The sequence below is a fragment of the Toxorhynchites rutilus genome, chromosome 3, assembly GCF_029784135.1.
Source record: "Toxorhynchites rutilus septentrionalis strain SRP chromosome 3, ASM2978413v1, whole genome shotgun sequence".
Lineage (NCBI taxonomy): Eukaryota > Metazoa > Arthropoda > Insecta > Diptera > Culicidae > Toxorhynchites > Toxorhynchites rutilus.
In genome coordinates this window covers 15,384,298-15,399,815 of record NC_073746.1, presented here as the reverse complement: position 1 = coordinate 15,399,815, position 15,518 = coordinate 15,384,298, and the positions used below count along the sequence as shown (strand labels likewise).

Below are 15,518 nucleotides of genomic sequence, written 5' to 3'. Positions count from 1 at the left end.
ACGGGTGAAATGAATATTCAATTAAAAGGTTATTTTTCAGTTGCTCGGTGAAATGACACCATCGTCAGTAAAACACTTTTCCGTAATTGTCTCCCTCTCCCGTGCAATAGGCTTTTAGAACTATTTCACCATCGTTTAGATGCTAATATTTACTGCCGAAAGAAATCCCCAAATAAGTTTTATCTTAAATCTTTTCACTCATTCGAATCTAATTTATCGCGTCTGGTGGTGAATTTATGGCGCTGCCGTGTGATCGCGGCCATAAAATTGTGGAAACATCTATGCAGTTTTTGACTTAATGCCTCCGCCAAAGTTTCCAGTTAAAGTGGTGTTGTTTTTTGAAATTGGGCATAGATAAAATGGTTAATCTATTGCAAGCCTTCGGGAAGAAAAAAAAAACGACGAAGGCAACGAATGCGTATTTTGAGCGAATTTTAAGTGTGGCCGTGGCCATAATTAATCAATTCTATCAAAACTAAACAAAAGGAGAAAAGTCGTTAATTAGTTGCTGAACTGTTGGACCTGCCTATTAGTGGCGGAGAAAATTTTAATTGACTCTAGTTCACATTGCAAGAATGTGTACCACATTAAAAAGGTGGACGAGAAAAGACACGGCCAAACGCCTGTTTTCGTTTGTTCTGTAATTTATCACCGCAAACTGTTTGATGTGTTCGGTTTGGTTGGGTTGGGAGAAGAAAAAGGCTTTCCGCCGAAGAACCGTGGCACCGTGGCTAATACGCACCTGTGACGATGGCGAGGAGTGTTTTTCGTTTGACAAAACCGTTCGCTTCCCTCATTTGTGCGACAAATTTTACGACGTGTTGCAACGAGGGTTTGTTCCGTGAGACGGTAGGTTTGATGGGGAGATTGCAGGTTGAAGCTGCTGATCATTTGAATATCCATGAACTAAACTGTCGTCGTTTTGTCATAGAGGGGGACATTTTAATGAGAAAAGATAAGATTGGTTTTTACGTTCTTCACTCTGCTTTTACATACAGTGTGCGACACGCGTTCTTTTACTACAGTGCATTAGAGACGAATTCAGGGAGTCAGGGAACAGGGATTATATAAACGAAGTTACTATTGAACTATTCGCGAAATGACTTACAATTCTAATCCCGAACCTAGCATCCTTGTAGACTGCGGTAGTTAACAATTAATGTTATAACATTACCGATTTCTTAAATAATCCTTATCTTTTGCGTATACCATTATTTGTATCAGTGTCTACATAGACCATGCTCTAGTTTCCTCAATTTTCCGATAGTTCGTAAAATAAGGTCTACACGAGCAGAACGAAATACAGCAGGAACACCGAAAAATCACATGTGATTCGCTAGGCACAAAAGGAACTCATTTCTTCATCAGATTGTGACTGGCGGTGAAATGTGAGTTTATTTCGATAATCCTAAACGACAAAGATCTTCAGTAAGTCCAGGGAAATCGTCACAATCGGAATGACGACCAAATCGCTATGGACGGAAGACAGTGTTTGGTACGACCAGAAGCGTTTGGTCTACTATAAGCTACTTGAACCTGACGAAACCGTTAACACTAAACGCTACCGACAACAAATGATCAATTTGAACCGAGCTTTGGGGAGGAATGTTGCCTTCCACGGCGTTAATCGTCGAAGCCTCATTGGCGAAGAGCAGAGATTTTACATACCTCCATAAATATAGTTTAATAGAATGATCTTGGAGGTCAATTCACAGATCCACAGAGCGAAATTATTCGTTCGCCGAACGTTTCTTTCAAAAAATAACTTGTGGAATGCGCGGTCGGACGTGTTGCACAGACTAGTTGAAATCATATCCGGTATCATTTTGAAGAAAAACAACGACATTTACGACGATTAACGACATTTACGACGATACGTGTCCTCGGTTACGCAAACGATCATTGGTTACTCGAATTACTACATGGGCTGAGAAGTCCCGGGATTTTTAATGAAAGCAATCGCGGCTAAACTGTATTCATTCCTCAATATAGTTTCCTTCGAGGCCAATATACTTGGTATGGCGAGTTTCCAACATTTCGATTCCCTTTCTGTAGTACGGAACGTCTAAGTCTTCGAAATATGTTTCAGTGCCACTCTGCAGACTGCTTATTTGACTCAGGAGTGTGGTAACGGACCCTCGTTCCATCCATTGTCACAAAACGTCGAAAGAATTACACTCGATTACACATCAACGACACCAAACCGGCTGTTGAACCATCGACGCGCCGCTGTTTCTGGTCTGGTCTGGACAGCAAACGCGGCACCCATTGCGCGGATAGCTTTTTCATGTCTAAAATGTCGTGCAAAATGTATTCTACTCCTTCTTTCGAAGGGCCTCAGTTAACTCGCGTAACTTACGATCGTTCAAACCGAATCGATCGACTTGTTTTACGATTTCTGGATTCTTAGCCTCTTTTAACCTTCCAGAGCTAGGTGCATCTGCGGTGCTTGTACGGCCCATTTTAAATTCACTAAACCACCGATAAACTGTTGTTCTCGAAGGAGCATAAGTGGAATAACATTTCGTCAATCACTGCATTGGTTGTCCTGGAGTTTTTTCCATCGAAAACAATGTTTGATCAAAATACGATATTCCTCTTTTTCCATTTTCTATAAAAATGCTCAGGTAGTGACACTTAACCCTTTAACGGGTACTGGCAACTACAGGGTGGGCCATTTAAAGTGGAAGGATTTGTTTTTGCAATAGCAAAGTAAAGAAGTGGAATTTTAATTTATTTTTTTTAAATTCATTTATTTTGGTCCAAGGAGATTTGTTCTAACTACTTTTTGATTATGATATCTCGTAAATGACCGCCTCTGGCCTTGACCGCAAAATGTGCCCTTTTTTCGGCATTTTCCATCACTTTGCCCAATGTTTCGGCCGATATGGCAGCCATTTCTTGTCGGATATTGTCTTTCAGCGCAGCCAGGGTCCTTGGTTTACCAGTGTATACCTTGGATTTTAAATATCCCCATAAAAAAAGTCAGGAGGCGTGAAATCAGGTGATCTCGGTGGCCAGTCATAATCGCCGTTTTTCGATATTAATCTTCCGGGGAACATTTCGCGCAATAATTTGGTCGTGGCAGCCGCTGTATGGCATGTAGCGCCGTCCTGTTGGAACCAGTAATTGTCCAATTCATTTTCACGAACAAATGGCAATAAAAAATCGGTTATCATTGTCCGATAACGCTCCCCATTCACGGTTACCGTTGCTCCATTTTCGTTTTAAAGGTTGCGTTTCGATGAATTGAGGGTTTTCAGTAGCATAAAACAATTTTGTTTATTCACTCCTCCATTCAAGTTGAAATGCGCCTCATCAGACATTATGATTTTTTGCCAAAAGTCACAATTGAGAAGTTATTTTGAATGTACAGCTGAACAATTTCAGCGCGTTGTTTAGGTGTGTATTGTTCCATGGTTAAAATTGTACTGAAATGACGCTTCCAACGCGGTATGACATTTGTTAATCTGACATCTCTGTCAAAAGTTATGGGGTTGCAAGATGCTTCCACTTTAAATGGCCCACCCTGTATATTGCAACAACAAAAATTCTCCTGTTGCACTTGGAATATTCTTTGAACATTTTACCTATCCAAAACCTTCTAAATATTAATTTACGTGTCATTTTTATGTAACAAAACCACGATTTTAGAGCGCCCGCAGGAAATTCCGTTTAAATTCGTTGAAAAGGCAACAAGTTGAAAAGTTTTTCACTGTAAACGTACTAATTAGGGTCTACTGTGCAATATGATGCACTTTCTTCAATTAAATGAATTGATGTAAAATTCAAATATAATTTTTTTCTTTGAACCTCTATATAAAAAAACAGGTTTTTTCGCTGCACTAGAAATATTGTTTTGATTTTTGCATAACCAGAGGCGCAATAAAGTGAAGTTTTTTGGGTTAACGGGCAGTGGCAACTATATTTTTTCGACTGTATCCATAGCTAAAATTTTTTCAAAGGTAAATATGTGTTCTTCCTCATGTAAGGATTATGTTCTCTGAAGTTAAAGTCGATCCCATGCCTAGTTCTCACGGCCCGTTGAAGAGTTAAACAACTGTAGTTCTTGAACAAATAAACGAAATATCATGAAACATCACACAAGCCAGTGGCAGATGAACCCTCTCGAAATGAATCTTGTTCATTTTTGGTGTGCGCCATCTGTTGAAAAGACCTGGGACTTTTCAGCCCATGTAGTAAATCTTTTTTAGCATTAAAATATTATTTACACAATATAACAAGAAATTCAACGCTGAAACAGGAAATAAACTCGCACACCTGGTATGTGCCTATTTTCGAAGTACCAGAGTAACAGAGGTCCTCTCGTTGGATATTTTTCCCAAATGAAGCGTCGAATTTACAACGTTATTGAGTTAGATATGATCAGCAACGACGCCATGTGTTCTAGTTTGATAGTGATATGTATGTTATACTATAAGCTATCGTAGTAAACTCAAAATCCATGGTTTAAATAACCGTATATAACATGGCACGAGTTATATGCAATAGTTCATCTCGAATAACTAAATAAAGTTACCCAGAGAACTTGCACTCAATTGTCCAACGAGCTTTGCTTGTACTCTCGTACAGGATCGAGTTCATCACAACCGGGAGGAAACTTCTTATTTCATAAAATATAAACTCTTATAAAACTCATATCAGTTTCCTTGCTGTTATTGTTCAACTTAAACCTGTGAAGTTTATACTTTATGAAATTTTCCGCATCGAATTTTTTTTTTTCGATTTTTGAGCATTTATGACACTTGTTCAAAATACTGTTTTCTTCGATGGCATTTTCTAGTTGTCGCTTCAATATTCAAGAGAGTATTTTGTAGTAAAGCTAAAGTACTTGATAAAGCTCTGTACTTGGTTGTGTCACATTCACCTGAATGTCATTCTCCCGAACAGGGATGCCAGATTTGAAGAGATGTCTTCATTTTGAAGACATTTGACATACTGTGAAGACATTTGATTTTGTGAAGACATTTTGAAAACATTATGAAATATGTGTATGATAGCGTATGTGAATTTTTGAGAGATATTATTTTTATAGATTTCTAACTATTGACTGGAAAAATTGTCAAAAGAAGAAGGGCTTTTGTATCAGTGTCATTCGACCGCTTTTTTTTATCAGTGTCACTTGTAGTGATCAACAGACACTTTTGCCTCGGGTTTTTTTAGTGTTCAACTAGCAATAATCACACCTCGGATAAACCTCAATGGTTATGATATCGCCACTGCGCAAAGCTAGTCTCGGAGTCATTCACTCGCTTTTTTCAAACTTTTCCAAGCAGAAAATCCACTAGTATATAGAAAGAATTCAACAACGTGGGATCTCTTTTGTCTCTAGAAGACATTATATCATTTGCACTAGAAAATTTGAATGATTGTGACATTGTATTTTTATTAATTTGGACCTATATTATACTAAAGATTAACCTAGAACTTCCAAACGACCACTTCACAAATCGAAGGTATTCCGATTACACATCGTTTCAATAATCAGTTTTATGGATATGGTTTGAGTTACAACCAAAACTTCAAAGCTGAAATTAACAAATTGAGTTATCACAGTTCCGTTTTTGTGGTAAAACCAGGGCGATATTCACTCAATCAACGGTATATCAGGCTGAATATCATTTCTAAACTCTTGAAAATTAGTTCGCAGTTATGAAATATATTCTTTGTTCACATTTATTGAAATAAACTTCAAAACCTCAAGGCAAGTTTAGTGAAATGTGCTATATAACAATGCCAATTAATATATACATTGAATAAGCTATCAAACTTTGTCCAAATGTAAGCTATGAATTAATTATTTTTTTCGAGATGACTGTGAATACATTTGAAGACATTTTTTCGTACTATGTGAAGACATTTGAAAAAATCACCTGGCATCTCTGTTCCCGAAACACGTTTATCCGAAGCACATTTACCCGAATGTAACAAATACCTGCATGCAACATATACCCGAATCGACATTTACCCGAATGAACATTCACCCGAATACGAAAAATACCCGAATACGAAAAACACCCGAATGAAGAAGGAAAAATTCCGACAAATCAAATTATGAGTTTTGTCGAATCTACTGTTGATAAATAAGATTAAATCAAAACAGCACGAGAGAACAATAAAAATACGAAGTAAAATGAAAAATTGTAATGAGGGAACTTGAGTCATTCTCATTCTCATTCATGCTGGATGTTTCGCTGTGTCATTCTTAGAAATTAATATGGACACAATTAGCATGTCGTCTTCTTTCCTTTCCGTATTGCTCTTAAGAGCTAAGAGTTCATTTAGAAATGAACACGGGTTATGGAATATTTCGAAAATTAAGCAGGTAATTTTAACACAAGAATTAAAAGGCCTTGAAAATGTGAAGAGAATTTGTAAGAAATAAGTTTGTACTTACGTACTATCGGAACCGCAGCGCTTTTTTTTATTATGAGTTAATTTTTTCGGAATGTATAGTTTATTCAGAGGTCAACGAGGCGACCCCAAGCCACCAAGGTGACGCAATCCGAGTCAACCGGCGACCCACCGATTGCCCGGTTAGTTTGGAACATAGGTCACTTAGGTGAGGTTAGTTAAAGGGGGACCCCTGTCTGGAAAACCAGAAAATAATGAATTTTCGTGGATTTTTTTCGGATGTTACGAAGAAAGTGAAGTGTTCGTGTATTTTGGTTATTGTTTAAGGTATATTTGAAAATGTATTTTCCATTTTTAAGTGCTCGCATAATGATTATGATGCTATTGACAGCTGGATGCGTAGATGCTGTCTGAAAATCGGTACCTTGCTGGTGGTATCAGTTCTGAAGCAACGGGGTATTGTAGAACCAATTCAAATGGATATTTTGAAACTTTAGGACAATGCCTATAGCGTGACATAGGTGTTTTTGAAAATTCGAAAAATTGCCAAAACGGCAGCCATTTTTTTTAAAATAAGATATTTTTCATGAAAAATCTCTAAATAGCAATTTTTAAAAAATCGAAAAAATGAGATATAAAAAACGGCTATGTAACGCCTTAGATAATTCATTTTTACATGCTGATGAAAAATTTCAGCCAAATCGGTCGAGTAGATCCTCAGATATCAATACCTACAGTTGAAATAACATGCTTTCGAGAAAAACGCGTTTTAAAATTCGTACAGCAATACTATATATCTTGAGTTGCCTTCATTCTTTTGACTGTAACTTTCCAAGGAAATCAAATATCGAAGAATCCTTTTAGGACTACATTTCCGAGATCAAAAGCTTCCCAAAAATTCAAAAAACAAAAATTTATTTTTTTCGATTTTCCAGACCGGCGTCCTCCCTTAAGTCCGACCAAGCGCTAGTGCTGATCCATAACGTTTGTCCGATTAATTTTTGTTTTGAAATAAAGGGTGTGTCACATCAAATTGCATCACGGAAAAAACGCTGTAGAAATTTAATTTTTAGGAATTATATCTTCAGCTTCCGCTTATAATCAGATAAGAGTGTATAGATCACGTTGGCCATGCTTCACTGTCAATTTCTCGTAAATTTGGAAAAATGTCGTCGAACGAAAAAGAGCGTCGTGAATTAATCCTGCGCACTCATTTCGAGAATCCGGAGTTGTCACATCGGGACATCGGTAAGATGCTGGGAATCGTCCAATCCACGGTCAACAGAGTACTAAAACGATACTTCGAGAACCTAACCATCGACCGGAAGGTGAAGAACGGCAAAAATGGATGCTCCGTCAGTGAAAAAGATCACAAGTGCGTAGTTAAGCAGTTTAGACGTGATCCGAGAAGTTCGGTCCGGGATGTCGCCAATAAGCTGAATTTGTCATGTTTATTCGGACCAAGCAGCGGGAGGGCCTGCGTACATACAAGATTCAGAAGGCTCCTAACCGCGACGAAAGGCAAAACATGGTGGGGAAGACGCGAGCCCGGAAGCTGTACACCGAAATGCTGACGAAGCCGCATTGCCTGGTAATGGACAACGAAACCTACGCCAAAGCGGACTTTCGTCAGCTGCCGGGCCTGTTGTTCTTCTCCGCAGAGGACAAATTCAGCGTTCCGGAGGAGATTCGCAAGCAGAAACTATCCAAGTTTGCCAAAAAGTACATGGTGTGGCAAGCGATCTGCTCTTGCGGAAAGCGGAGCGCCCCCTTCGTGATGACCGGCACGGTAAACGGGCAGGTTTACCTTAAGGAGTGCCTACAGAAGCGCTTACTACCACTATTGAAGCAGCACGAGGGCCCGACCATCTTCTGGCCGGATCTCGCTTCGTGCCACTATTCAAAGAACGTGTTGGAGTGGTACGAAGCCAACGGGATCACCTTCGTGCCAAAGGAAATGAACCCGCCCAACGCCCGGAGCTTCGCCCAATAGAGAAATATTGGGCGATTATGAAGCAGGCCCTCCGGAAGAACCCAAAAGTTGTCAAATCGGAGGCGGACTTCAAGAGAAAATGGATTTCTGTTCAAAAAAAACTACAACCTGACGTTGTACAGAACCTTATGGACGGGGTAAAGAGGAAGGTGCGAGCATACGGGCTTGGGCTCGAAGTATGAATAAAAAGAAAATGCCAAAAGTTGTTTAATAGTTTTTATTTTACAGTCTAAAATTTTCAAAAGGATCGGTCTACTGGGCGAATTTCTACAGCGTTTTTTCCGTGATGCAATTTGATGTGACACACCCTTTATCATTAGGTGCCATGGTTTTTTTACGCGGATTTTCCAATTCACGCGGCTTTTTTACGCGGATTCTCGAATTAACTCGGTTTCTTACGCGCGTTTTCCAATGAACGCGGTTTTTTTACGAGGTACGTATCCCCCGCGTAAAAGAAAACCTGGGTGTATCTCCATCCATAAAGTTTGAATGAGTTCTGAGAGGGCGCTGCCAAATCCGAAATCTGTCATTAGTTATACTGACTCGCTGATTCCAAAATATTCCACCCAGGTTCCATCAGTAGCCATCAAATAAGTCATAATACCTTCAGTGTCAAACGCGTTCGATTCGACATGCTCTGGATAGGTTCGTGTCCTCCGTTTGATCAACCTTTCCTGCATAATTATCATCATCGTCATCTCGTTATCACCGCCGCGTCATCTGTGAACGAGAACCACCGGCCGATGGCTGACCGATTTCGATCCGTTCGTCGTGTTGATGTCGCCGTCGTCATTTCATTTGCGATTGATCGATTGCATACAAATCAGTCTAATTTGCAATTTTATTTCAGCATGAACATGAGAAACGCTCATTTCTCGAGCCTGCGTGAGATTGTGTGTGTGTGTGTGTGTATGCGAGCAGGAGGAGAGCTATGGCATCGAGAAGCAATCACATTTATATGTATATAAGATATTCGTTCGTTCGTTCGGTCGGATGCACGCAACATCCCTGAATTCAAATGAGATTGCGTCTCTCTCGGGCCGCCATTGGCAACCGTTTGAGACAGCATGCGAGAAAAAAAGGTGGATGATGATACTACACAAGCAAGCGAGGCAGCGAGTCCGAGATGTTGCTGGAAATGAAATAAATTATTGGCGGGAATGAACGACCGGGAAATGTAAGCTAATTATGTATTTATTTCTAGTTGTCTGCCATTTTGAGCAATATTTAAAATTCAAGCTACTCTTCGCTGCTGATGTGGCCCTGTGGAAACGTGGAGATACAGTTAAAACCTGTTGCGTTTTTTTTCAGTTTCGTTGAAGCTGCATTGTACCGACCACTGGAATAAACGATACAAGATCCGGTGCATGTGCGCATTTTGATCGTTTAGCATCAAGATACCACCAATATATTACGAGGGTTGAAGTGGCTGACTAAGCGGTAAATCGGGACGATTCTCATACCCCGACACACATACCAACCGTTCAACCCTGATCCTTTCTCATGCACTCATATTCACCTATGCTCTGGCAGAACATTTCCATAACACACGCAGTTGGGAAACTCTCTCGCATTGCCGGTTCTGTTCCAGCTGCGCAGTCGACGAAGCCCAAAAGTCACACCTTTATGAAGTTGGTTACACACATTGGACCCCCCCGAGTGGGACTAGCGGATCGGCGGAATAAATGCGTGTGCAAAGTGCATAAAATGTACTTTATAAATCAATTAAACATGTGCACATTGCACGCAGGTATGATCCGTCACCGGTAGGCACCGGTCAGCTTTGTTGCCAATAGATTAAACATAAATTACGCTCCACTCTGTCCGCTCCTTTGCCACTCAGCCGGACGACAGTAGCAGTCGTGCTGGTCTCCGCCGGGTTTCCCTCCGTTCAAACGCGCATACCGAGGCCGAGAACGCGTCCAAATTAGGACCAAAAGCATGTCTTATCTTTTCATTCACATTTCTTCGGACGGAGAAACGGACGCAAACGGGGGGTAGATGCATGGGTAGACTAACCTGCGTTGGCCCAAGATCGAACTCATTTGCTATCGAGAGTGTTTAAACACGACACAATCCGTACCATTGATCGTTGATCGCTGAGAAGATTGTTGATTTTTTTGAATTAGTTTGGGCGCGCTTCGGCAGGTCGATGAGTGGATGATTTTCGAAAAAAAAGGATTCGAATAGTTACTGTTTTTTTCGATGTTCATGATTCGGTCTTTCTGAATTTGATTAAGGATTAGAATATACTGGAATCTATAATCAGAAAATTGTCTCTAGATATTGTATCTTGAGTCTAATTATGGAATTCAAACCTTGAATCCAGAATTTTGAATCTAAGATCGCATTATGAAATGCATACCATAAAACACAATTGTGAAGAATCAAATTTTTCCACTTTTTACCAAAAATGACTTTTTTTTAAATTCATAACTTCTGAATCACTGAACCGATTTAAATGGTCGACATATCAAATATTGAACCTCATAATTTTTCATTGTTCCATTTTTGCGAAAATTTTTGAAAGCAGAGGATTTATTGAAATAAGCATCCGAGCACTCTTTGTCCCATCAAGGAGCACCAGGGCGTCGACGAAGTTTTGTACCAGGGAAACGTTTCGTTTGAGCTTGAATGGCAGTGTGGTAAATCAAACTAGCAATGAAATCATATTCTTCGAGAGGTGGAAGTTCAGGAGTCGAATTGATGCTCTCTGATATAATACTAGCAAATTTCTCCCAGTCAATATTATGGGTAAGATCGTATACAACTTCGACCAATTTCTGTGGGCACATCTCATTGGCAATAGAAACAACGATTGGTAAGTGATCGCTACCGTGAGGATCTTGGATTACTTCTCACATACAATCTCACGATAAAGCGGACGAACAGAGTGACAAGTCCAGTGTACTTTCTCTTGCAGGGGGTTTGGGTACTCTTGTAGCTTCGCCAGTGTTCAAAATTGATAAATTGAAATTATCGCATAGATCGTAGATGATTGAGGAACGGTTATCATCATAGAGTGCCCCTCAGGCCACACCATATGAATTGAAACCACCCATGATTAACTTGGGTTCAGGTAAAATCTCGATAATTCCATCGAGTTAGCTGCGGAAATTCCAACTCTGGGAGGAATATAGGGTAACACGGGGTGATTTGGACCACCCCCTCAAAAAGTACGGCTCAACTTGGATTTTTTAGAATGTCATCTTCTTTCATTAATGAACCGTATGTAACTAACGTAAAAAAACTTTGGGAAAATTCGACAGGTGGAAGGAAATGGTAGCATGAACACAACAAGCAAAAAATGTGAATTTTCCGATCGTGGTTTTTTCCCGCTGATTAAACAAACTTTTCGTGTATTGTGCAGTAAAGTTCTGTTCGGCTACAGAAGAAGAACAATCTGATGCAGCGAAACTGTAAGTTTGATAACAATAAATGAAATTAATTACATTTTAATTTTTGCATGTTGTGTGGGGTGACATGGACACGTTTTTGTGGGGTGAATTGGTCCTACAGATTTGAGGTTTTTCTTTGGTCTGATTAATTCCAGATGCCGCTGAATTACAAAAAGAGGATGGGGAGACAACGTTGGAAGAAGAAGGAGCTTGAAAGAGCAACGCAGGCCATCAAGAACTGATTTTCTTTGACCAAGCATCGAAAGTGTTTGAAAATGCTCGAACAACAGTGAAAAAATCCATGCAGAATTCGAGATGGTTTCAATTCAATTTTTCTGGGCTGGAATCTTGCCAAGACACCTGGTATTGATCCCAGAACACTGCTACGGATTGTAACATTATTCCAAAATACTTTACATAAACATAAGTATGTTTTTTTTCGATGAAACACACACTGGTCCAAATCACCCCGCATCAAATTTAAATGTCCAAAAATCATCTCTTTTATTTTATGATATATTTGGTAGTTTAAAGCTTGATATAATGATTAAACATTATTGTTTGAGAGAAAACATATGTAGCTTAGTATACAATGTGACATTTTTTATTTAGACCGCATTGGTTTGGGAATATTAGGCGATTTGCTTAGGTGTAAGAGGAGCGGAAGTTTTTCTTTTTCTTGAGTCTCCCGGTATTTTTTTTTTATCCAAAATATATATTTTTATTAAGGCTCATATGGCGTCAGCCTAACGGGGCCGGGAGTTCAATATTTCGACAATGTTTGCTTACAACTATGTTAGTAATATGTAACCGATAACTCGCGGTTGGCTCGAGGTTAGTATTACAAGTGTTCTCATAATTGGGATGTTGCAGTCTTCAATGCTCTGTACGTGACCATTAATCAGCAACGCCCCCCTAGTATGTACCCCATATCTAGCGTGGTACGTCTTCTCGACTCGAGGAATCCAGGATAGAATGGTCACGAACCGGCGCAATCATCAGCTCGTGTAGAGTTGTCATGAGCGGTACAACCTTTGGCTCTTGTTGAATGATCAGTGGACTGCACAACCTTTGGTCCGTGTATCTGTAAAGAGTGTGTGTATGTATTGCCGCGACTAAGTACAAGTTTATCGTTTGGATAGGAGGGATATGAAACGGGGACACAACGAAGGAAACATCATTAAACGTTGACATCGGCGTTTCTGAGGAACAGGTATAGATGAAGCAGAAGATCAGGATCACGGCTACCTAAGATATCCCGGACGGGGATATCCGATTGTCTGCCTTGTGCTCTCAGTGCTCTAGAGAGCTGAGAGCGAGCAGCATGGAACCGGTATTGACATGAATGCTTCTTCAATGGAAGTAAAATTTTCACAATCATCGGTTGGCAGAATTGCATAAGGGTTCTCTTGTGCTCCAGGATTAGGGGTCTCTTTTGCCACAGCCCTTTTCAGCATAAGTCGTCTTGGATCGTTATTTGAGAGAGTTCTTAACTTTTGCCTCCCGCGATTCAAACGCTGGACACGCAGAAAGATCGTGAACTTCTTCTTTGCAAAACATGCAGTTATCGGCATCTTCAGAGCATGATTTATCTTCATGCATCCTCCCACATTTTGTACAACGTATCTTGTTGCTGCAGTTGGAGTCTGTATGTCCCAATTGCTTACATTTCATACAACTCATCACTTTAGGTACGTAAAAGTGCACCGGAAGCAAAAAATTTTCAATTTCCACGAATTGTGGAAGAGCATTTCCGGGAAAGGTTACTCGAAACGAACCTGATTCGAAGTACTGTTTTCCTTTTTCGAAATGAGATACCGATTGCAATTTCTTACAAGCGAGTATCTTCAGAGTATTAATGTTGGCATCCTTGAATCGACCTTTTCCTTCGTGTAATATTTCATCACACGTTAGACTAGGATCGGTGATGACACCATCGATTTCAACGACTTTTGAAGGAACATAAACAGAATATTCATCCGTATTAAGTTTGCATTGGGTAATCTCAGTGGCTTGCTTGCGGTCTTTGACAACCACGCGAAGCTTGTTCTGTCTAATTAGCTTTATCGAATCGACCGTTGTAACGATTCTGAGAGAGCAGAATCGGTGACGTGATTATTAGGACGTCACTTACTTGGACTGTTGTATCCTGTCGCTAGGAACACAATCTATGAGGATAACGAGGAAGTAAACATGACGATGATGGTAAACCAAATCCCACTGTTCTCGATCCATTTCCTTATCTATACATTCCCTAACTTAAAGTTCACAGTCCTATCCCTACATCAGCTGTCATTTGTGAAATGGCTCTCCTCGGCGAAAACCCATAAACGACAGCCATGACGGGGCGAAGAGTCCTGATGGTGGATACGCGACGAGTGACTTTTTCTTCTGGATTGAGCCGAGAGCGAGTCAACACGTTAATCGACATCCTCATTTGATTAGTTTGTCGAAATTTGCCTTCTCCATTGTAGTTCCGCGAGTTGAAGTGGTGTACTAAGTAGAGGCATCCGTTGATCGCTGCAGTCAAACGTGCCAACCAGAAGAGGTCGTGGGTGGACCGCGAGGATAACCACCAAGGAGTCATCGAGTCCCCACAAGTAGAAGCAGCTTCCTTCAAGACGTATCCTGAACCGACGGGAGTGGTCGGTGGAGGTAAGCCTGAACCTGATAGTGACCTGAATCAGCGTCCTCACCGAGCGTGCGAGGAGCGATTAGGTGCAATCAGTTCCTGTATTTGACGGGTGAACGTTGTGTCACCGCGATATTCTCTCTTTTCGTTGCAGACCCGCCCTGCCCTCATAGCTCAACCGACAACGCAAGTTGCTTTCGAATAAGAGAGATAAACGAACAAAAGAAATCCGCACATGCTTTCGCATGTGACCAACTAGTTTATTAGATTAATTAGATTAGTTATTACTATACGAATTAAAATACACTGAATTCAAACACTTCTCACATCTGCCGAATAAATCCAGTTACACCGTGCTGAAATTCTTTTTGAGTACTCTTGCTATTGTCAAAATTCGCAGAGCTTTCTGTCGGGGGCGAAAAAGAACATGGTAAGGTCCATCGGCATCTTCAGGGTAGGGCTTAATCCGAGGAGCTATTTTTAATGGTGGATCGGGGTTCCCGGCACCAGGATAGTTGGGTTATCATCAGGAATGGGAGGGGCAGAGGGACAGTGGTGTTTATTAACATCCACTTCCATTGTGAAAGTAAGAAATAAATTTCTTGTTAATGAGGACGATAACAACAGGAAGGAAAAGCAAAAAAAATATATATATAGAAGGTTGTGTCCAAGACACGACCGCATTGTTGACGTAGAACTACGCTGTTATTTTATTCAAGTCGCTTGTTTAAACTTCGTATATTATTTTATAATGAGCTTGAGCTTGAGCTTGGGTAGACTGTACAATTCGTAGTTCCTCTCCGTGATTGACCTGAACCAACCAAATTGCACAAAGAACACACAGAATGACGCTTGGGACTAGCAAATCATTCTCGTTGGGCAATTCTCGGTGATTCGAGCTTTGAATGGTCAATAACGACGCCGGCCACGTCCTTACAGTCACCAGGGGAAGGGAAGGAATGTTAGTATGATATTCGCCGCCCGAAGGCCAGAAGGGTCGCCTCTATAGCGTGGTTCCCTAGCGTTTATCATGGAAGAGATAGTTTGTTAGTGGGAAGGGGTAATAATCAGGATTCACTGTGGTAAGTGATATGATTCTGTAAACGCGGATTCTCAACCA

At 40.5% G+C, this 15,518-nt stretch overlaps 1 pseudogene; it reads right to left on the bottom strand.

The window, feature by feature from the left end:
• Positions 1-5,059: 5,059 nt before the first annotated feature.
• LOC129780704 (U4 spliceosomal RNA) lies at positions 5,060-5,252 on the bottom strand (annotated as a pseudogene).
• Between the last annotated feature and the right edge of the window lie 10,266 nt (positions 5,253-15,518).